The 8,320-nt window shown below is 43.7% G+C and overlaps 1 non-coding gene across 1 annotated transcript; it reads left to right on the top strand.

The window, feature by feature from the left end:
* Positions 1-6,796: 6,796 nt before the first annotated feature.
* On the top strand, positions 6,797-6,934 carry LOC138448185 (U4 spliceosomal RNA). The gene has a single exon (XR_011260032.1). It is a non-coding gene; the product is annotated as a U4 spliceosomal RNA (small nuclear RNA).
* The last annotated feature ends 1,386 nt before the right edge of the window (positions 6,935-8,320 follow it).

Genomic DNA, 8,320 nt, shown 5'->3' with positions numbered 1-8,320 from the left:
TACAAATATGCTCTGTTTTGTCATCCTAGAATTTGAAACCAGGGATCCTAAGCACCGAGGAGGACCACTCAGGGACCGGAAGGAAAAACCCAAGGGGCCCGGGGTATCGCTCCATACTCTCATCCGAAACTGGCAAGGAGAACCTGTCGATCCACCACTGATGGGAGAAGCAGATGACTTTTGCCATTTGGACCAGAAAGAAAAAACTGAACGTCCCAATCTCGCAACTTCCCCTTGACGGGGGGCTAAAAGTCAAATGGCAAGGGGGGGCTTGTGGGATGTTTTAACCCACTAGACTCTGCCCTCCGACATCCCTGTGTGCTGATGGTGCAAGAATCATCAAAATGGCTGCAAAAGCCCTATGCGTGCCGAAACCTATGAAAATTGTGCTTTGAAACCGGAAAAGATGGCTGACAAATCTACTTTGCCTGTTGTCAGTAGTGGGAAGGAGACCTCACTGCTGGAACATGTTACTGGGCTGCCCATTAAGTAAAAATGAACACTGCAGGAAAGGCAGTGCAAGAAATCCAGAAATTGCTCTTAAATCCCTTTCTCTTGGTTGCTGAAAATACAAAATACTGGACCAAAACACCACAAAACATCCAATATCTTTGCTGGGTGTTACCCGCTACTTCATTTAAGGAATCATTATGAACACAAAATGTCAGGAAAAGCAGAATCTATCATCAAAATATCCACAGTAAAAAAAAGTGTGCTTGCCTGTGAAAATCTGTCAAAATATGGGCGCAGTACCAGCGGCCGCCTGTATGACAACTGTCATTAGTTGCATCAGAAGCTTAAACTTGTGCAATTGAAATCAAATGTCTATAAATTAAGTGATCTGTTATCAAAAGTAGTATAGGTTGCAACTATTTAATCTCCATGGTTTAGAGACTGGAATTAGAGTTCTAGTTGCCTGTTTTAAAATTGCAAGTTCTATTTTCAACAAAGAAAAATTTAACAAAGTGACTTTAAAAGTGACTTAAAAGTGACTTGCCTCAGGCTTTAAAGTACGCCTGAGGCAAGCCAAACTACAAAGCAACTTCCCCCACTGGGCAAGGCACATCCCTTCTGCTCTCTGCACCAGGAACTCACATTCAGGTGTTGATTTAGAGGGGAGGGGCACTGGGGCTGCTCCTGGGAGAGACAATGGACCCCCCTTGTCTGAAAGGATATGCAGATTGTAAAGTGTCAACAGTGGCCTCTGTCAGAGGAAGAGGGAGGAGATTGCTCTTGAGCTACAAGATGGAGGCGGAGACAGACATTTTTGTTGATTCAAAATGCACAGAAAGCATATTTCCAAAAAGACTGATAAAGGACTGTGCGCATTTGTAAAAATTATAGAATTAGTAGCAATGTTAATGTGATTTTGTTGTGCACATTTTAAGAGGTGCCAGAAATCTGTGCGATGTTCAGGGAAGGCACAGTGGAAATTCTGGTTTTGTAGCAATTGTATTTAAGTCAGAAGCATGAAACTTCATACGATTATGCCCAGATATCATGCGCACATATGTACAAAATTCTGGACAAAAAGTGCAAAAATATGTCAAATCGAGACCCAAGATCCCACCACAACGAGGATTGGAAGAAGGATTGCTCCACAAAATATGTGATCTATGTATGTTATTGGTATCAAGATTATACACATGTAAAGATGTATTATATCAAAAACAGATTTTATGTGCAAAAGGCAAAGGGGAGGATGTTTTGCGTCATAAACCACATCATCATGATGACACTCTGTTTTCTCCTCCAACCAAGGGAGAGAGCAAACTTTAGCCAATAGACTACCTAGGGGGTGCGCCTTGGATAATTCAGCATACCCACCCCTTTATCAAACACATAAATAGAGACAGCTGAGGACATAGAAAAGGATACCCACCATCCCGATTTGGCGAAGCACTTTGACGGAGATCCATCCATACTCCTTGTTCCAGACTACAGAAACTTTTCAAGCAGAAAGGCTCAGAGCATAGCTGATCCACTTTCAGCTGGGCCTAACTTCCAGAACCTATCCCTCAACTTAAAGGGGAAACCAAAGAGCAGCCAGGCTGTGCTGTAACTGCTTGCCTGCCAAAGAATTGTCTTCATAACCAGAAGGGCAGATTAAAACTCAATCTGGTGTTGTGCTGTGCAGTGTAGACCAGAGCGCATTGCTGTCCCGTCCTGCCGTGCGGTGTCCAGGGTGCCTTGCTGATCGCGGAACCAGACCAGTCGGGTGTGCTCAGCAGTCTGTCCCAGAAAGAAATCCCTGACCAGAACCAGAATTCCTGACGGTTCCATTCAAAACATTGGTAGTGAGTATCCATAGTATAGAATTGTCACTAGCCTATGTACTGTCCATAGCCATCCCTATCCAAATCAAATCTTATATCCAGAACTGTATTGTTAGAAATCCTTTTTGTCTTGCCTGAACTCTCTCTCCGATCCTATAGTCTTTCTGTAATAATATTGTTAAAATTATCTTTGCGCTGATATATTTCACCTGAAGAAGGCAAGCGTCTCAGCGGGCGAAAACCATTCAGAGACGTACTGATATGGTGGCTGTGCTGTTGTGTAGTTTGCATCTTCATAGTCCATCCCTAGTGTAAAGAAACCTTGTTGGTACTTTTAAAAGCGCATCCTTGTTTTACAATTTTTCCTCCATCTGAAAAAAACGACCTCCACGAAAAGGTCCATAACTTCTTCATATTTTATGCTAGAAGCGGAACTGAAGTGTATACTCATAGCTAACATCCTAGGCTTTCCAATGAAACCACATCTCATCTCCTTATAGTTTTCTCGCGATCGTGTTTACCGCGCACTGAAATGTTTGCCGCAAATTTTTTGTTTGGTAAAATCTATAATGTGTAAAATAGCTTTTCATTGCACCGACCTCAAAATTACGTTTTCTCATTTCTCATTACTCTCAAATCATTGCTAGTGTTTGTCTGATACTATACAAAGCGGCTCCCATTAGCATTTCAACAATTTCAGTGAATTAAACCATTTTCAGTGTTTTACCTATTCATTCAAAGCCAACTTTAAAACCATTTTTGACAGTTTGCCAATCATTCCTGTTTTTCTCTGGTGTTTGCTGGGGGGAATTGAGATTGATATATTTTCTTGAGTTCTGCATTCCTGAAACCTGTTCTCTCTCTTTCTATCTCTTTATATTGCATATTGGGGGGATTGAGGGGTGTGCAGGGGGAAATAGTAATACATTGCCATTTGATTGAATACACACAAAAGTATTATTTCTGTTATGCCTTATTTTTCCAATCATTACTCCTTGTTATTAAAGAGATTGTTTAGTGTGACATCACCCCATTGGTGATTATTGTATACCCATTAAAAATAGTGTGATATATATATTGTGAAATCCATAAATAAATATTTTTAACTTTGCAAACCAGCCTGCTTCCTGGTTCAGTGCGACCGGAGGGGTTAAAATAGAGGGGTGTGATATAAGTGGTACATCGTTCAGAATAAAAGAACTTATAGACACAAATAAATAATTAAGGGTTTCAGTTGTGCATCCCACGCTAGGCATTGACTTAGGTGAAGTGCCGGATTGAAATCAATTACAGTGTTGTGCAAAAGCAGGGCCTAGCAGCGCAGCGCATTGATGATGGTTTCAATTGCGGTGAAGTCTTGCTCTGGTAATGTATGGGGAAGCAAACCGACATTAAATAGTAGCAGCCATATTGGAATCAAGGTCTAGTTTTGCACTGAAGCTAGGGCTGCACGCTCGAGTCACATGCATAGAAATCTCGTTTAAACATGTGAGAATAGGTTGCAGTTAGGGCACTGGTGAGGAAGGCAAGAACTGCAAAGATTCATGGACTCTTATGTTGCCAACATTTCGTATTCCTGAAGGAATGCGCCCTGCAAGGACTCAAGGGGGTTGAGAGCTCTCTGATAAAAGCAATCCCGCGAGAAGGAGGGCACGAGCCTCTGACCTTCCCTGTCCCAGTTATAAATAATAGAAATTGAATGCCCCAGTACCATGACACCAAGCATTCCAAGGTACCAGTTAATTCCTGACCACAAACCATACAACTGGTAGCCCCCCAATCGATCAGAAAAGATAGGAAAACAGGGATTGGGTTCCTTCATCATAGGTCACGTGATTTGTGCTGTGGGGTGCCGGTAGGGATCAAACAACATTGTTAAAACGATAAGGGGAACTTTGGTTGGGCGCCAACGTGTCTGGAATCCAGCTATAATTTGTTAAAAATGATGGCCTTAAAGTATCCTCTTGCCCATTTCTACAGTACCAGATGAACATCACATTAGAGATAGAGCTTGTATTGTTTCTCTTCACACAATTGCCAATCAGTGGTAGCTTCAAGCCCAATGACGCAAAAAGAGGAACCCACATGGAAGACGATTGACAGAAGAGGTTTGGACCAATTGCCAGGCATCCCTTATGGAGCAGGCAGCCTATGTATAGGGTCTCTACCAACCATCCGCATGGGGTTGCACTGTATGTAAGTTACGTTACTGATGACACTGATTGCCCCTGTAAAGTGTTGTTCGGGCTGAATTTGCCAGAACGTTCCATGGCAGCAGAGTTCTTTGCTGACGCATTTCTATTCTTGTTGAAATAAAATTTTGGGTTTCTTGCAAGAGTTGTGCTGGGCTTTTTTCCCTAGTACGTTGTATTTTATGTGGTGTGAGCACTGAGGGGCTTCTCTACATGTGTTTGTGGGGTAAGGAGAAGGGGGCAAAAGCCTTGATTTTGGAAAACGAGGAGCACTGGTATGCCTGGAAGAGGCTGGCCAGAATAGTTAGCATGTGAAATATTTAGTGATATGAGGTAGAAAGGAATGCATTTCATCACTAGCGTCCATTCCATCCCCTCAAAACAAAAATAAAGAAAGAGCCCAATAATTTCTTATAGTTTACTTTTCAAAATAAACAAATCACATATTGTGTCAACCAGATATTGTATCATTTCTTACAGCCTAACGGGGGCAGCTGACCCAAATAAAATCACAAGGAGATGTATTTTGTAATACTCAACATTGTAAAGACAACTCTAGTTCCGATTGTAAATAGTGTTGCAGGAGCAAATTCTGGGGAACCAAGAGTCAGTCCAAAGCACTCAGCAAATCTAACGTGAGTGCAAGATGCAAACTTTAAACTTGTTGTCGATTTGCATATTGTACAATATGCCTTGAATTTCCCTTAGGCGTGTCCGTTATTCTCCTGTAGGCACATTCCCAAAACTACACAGTTCATGTCACATAGCTATGTGTGTTTGGCACCACTTGCCAGAAGAGTCAAGTGTAGCTTCTCGTAGCTGTTGGGGTCAAGCTAACCAGGCTCTCTTTGGCTATAACCAGGAGATAAATAACCAGGAGCTAAAAGGCTCCCAGGTCTTGACAATTTCGAACCCTGTTATGATGGCCACAAAGATAAGGTTAATAGCTGCCGCTTATCACGAGACAGCCAGCCAGCAGGGATCTTAACCAATAGGTGCCCACTGAAGAGGTATAAACCTTTCCTTTTCAGCAAGTGGTTGATGTGGAGGAACCAGTATTAAAGGCAATGAGGTTATAACATGGTATTTACAGTGAGACGTGACCCAGGAAGGGCTCCAGGAAACAGCTTGTTTGTCCTTAGTTGTGACTTCTTACAATAACTTTAAAATTGCCCCACCTTCTTCTCCACAGTAAAATAAAATAACCAGTTTAAAAAAAAGGCATCCTTACCTTGGGAAAGTCCTACTACAGATGTCAGGATTTTTGATGGTGCCACTGATGCTGGGGACATTGTCTGCAGTCTTAGTTGGGATGACAAATTTAATATGTGTTCCTGAAATTTAAAAAGTACATTAAAACATATTAATCATAGCCCTACCAAATTTCCCTTACCAATAATACTGGGAAGACATACACTACTGCTATATGGTACTCATTTCACCGGCCTATATTTGCACACTACTCTCTACCAGTTAGCGCACAGCCTCCTCCAACAGCTACCAGGAGCTACATTTGGCTCTCCAGGGCAACAGGGGCATTACAAGCATAGACAGGGTTTGAAATTGCTAGGAGCTGTTTAGCTCCAGCTTCATGTCAAGGAGAGCCTGATTAGTATGAAACCAACAGCTACCAGGAGCTACTTTTAGCTCCCATGACACCTCGTGCCTTCCACATATGCATATGCAATATTGACCTCCCTTCTGGTTCCTCAGTGGCACTAGCTTCTGCCTATCTGGTAATGCCTGTGGTTCCTATTTGCACCCCTCACCACCTGCAGCATTCAATGTGGCTACATGGCACCTTTACTGGTCCCCCTGTGGCATTTGTTGCCCTACAGGCCTGCTCTTTAGTGTAAGAGTTGGTGAACCCTCTGCCATCTAGTGGTCACTGCTCGGCACTCACCTGCTGCCTCCACAACCGGCTCCTGCACCTACCTATTGTCTTGAAACTGTCTCCTGGCACTTCACCCTTCCATGGATCCTCAATCACTTACCCCCTTCATCTTTTCCCTTCTCTCTCTCTGCACTTGCAGGTTCCAAATGTTTACAAGGCCTAGTAGGACTGCTTTTTCTGTATTGTGCATATTTCATTGTTTTGTTTCCCTTGTTTGCTTCCCTTTGCCCTGTTGGTGCTTTGTAAAATACTTTCTTGATGTATAAGTGCCTTACACATGCCCAATAAAATAAAATAAATAAAATAAATCTCACCCCTCTAAGCCAGCTGGTTTTATTAGTCTACTAAGGATACTTAGGATGAAGCTTGCTGGGATCACGGCAAGCGAGATGTGAGCTCATTCTCGGTAAACAGGCCTCTGGCCAGCTTGCTCTAGCTTTGCACAGGGACAGTATCATAGCTCATGAAGTTTAACTGAGGTGCGATTATTGCTAATTGAAAACTTTACCCAATACCCAACCGTGACTGCTTGAATCATTGAAATTGGCCATTTTTGACAGTCTCCAAGCAGGCTGAACCTATTTGCTTGTAAACGAGACAGAGGGGGTGGGTACCAGGGCGCAACTTTGCTGGTCTCCCTGTGCCCCTCTCTGTGCACTGACCCACGTTGAAGGATGCAGGGAAAGTAGAGGCGAGCAGGACCACACCATTTCTTTTGTTTGGTTAGTGTGCTTTTTGGGTGCCCCTCTAGCCCTGCTCCCCCTAATTTGGAGGCTGTGGGCACCACGGTGGGTAGGGTCGGAGGGTAGAATAGAGAGGGAGAGAGAGGTGCAGAGGTCATGGAATAGAGTGGAGGCCGTGACTGAGGAGTCTAAGTGGATGTTGAAGTCACCCATAGGGAGGAAATTGGAGGAGGATGTCAGGAGAGAGGACGAGAAATTGCCCATTCTAAGAGAAAGGAAGAGATAGGGCCAGGGGGCCTGTAGATAGTGGCAATGGTAAAAGAGGAAGTGGGAGAGATGCCCAGCTTGCGGACCAGGCTGTCAAAGGAGGAATAGGTGTGGGTGGGTATGGAGGAAGAAGGGACTCACTCAGGAAGATCAAGGCTACACCACCGCAAGTGCGATTGGGACGAGTCTTTGAGGTGATCTTGTAGCCATCAGTGGGAAGTGAGTCAAAGCAGTGACTGAGCTAGCATCGAACCACACCTCAGTAAGGACGAGAACATCGAGATCAAAGTCTTCAAGGAGGAAGCAGATGTTTCAAGAATGTTTGATAGCAGAACAAGCATTACGTGTGGCTACGTGAAGCAGGTCGCCCCCTTAAAGGATTTCAGAGGAGGAGTACAAAGGAGTGGTACACCCATTGAAGTTGGTGATGCAGGTGCAGAGAGAAAGGAAGCAGGAGTAGCAAGAGCAGGAAGGAAGTTGATGAGAGACAGCAGGCGCGGGTCAAAGAGGGGGAGATTGGGTTGAAGACCTTGGGCCATGAAAGTACCTTTGTGATTGACATTAAGGATGCACCTTGAGGATGAGAAGCCAGCCATTAACGGGCGAAGAAGAGAAAGCTGAGCACATGGAAATCAGGTGTGTTGTCCATAGGTTTAGAGAGGGGACAGAAAAGAGGATTTCATTGACAGTTCGCCTGCACGTTCATCCCCAGGCATTTTAACAATAACATTCCATCAAATGTGTTCATCAAATTTTTTAAGGGTGGGTGGGAAAGGGCAGATAAGGGTTTGGGTGGGTAGGCAACCCCCAAAAAAACCATGAGCATTTTCGATGGAATGTGCACATTAAAATGACAGGGGATGAAATTACAGGCGATGAAATGACATAGAACTGTCTAGACGTAGCACTAACATAGGTATCAGCAATAGGTAGTCCAGGATTACAGAAAATTAGATCTTTTTTGAGCTTTTCCCTTCCAGATTTAGTGCGAGAGAGGGGATAGGTGAT

This window comes from Ambystoma mexicanum, chromosome 3q (assembly GCF_040938575.1).
Source record: "Ambystoma mexicanum isolate Mex_15411 chromosome 3q, UKY_AmexF1_1, whole genome shotgun sequence".
In the NCBI taxonomy this organism is placed as follows: domain Eukaryota; kingdom Metazoa; phylum Chordata; class Amphibia; order Caudata; family Ambystomatidae; genus Ambystoma; species Ambystoma mexicanum.
Note: the sequence above shows the minus strand (reverse complement) of the source record. Positions and strands in the feature narration are given on the sequence as shown.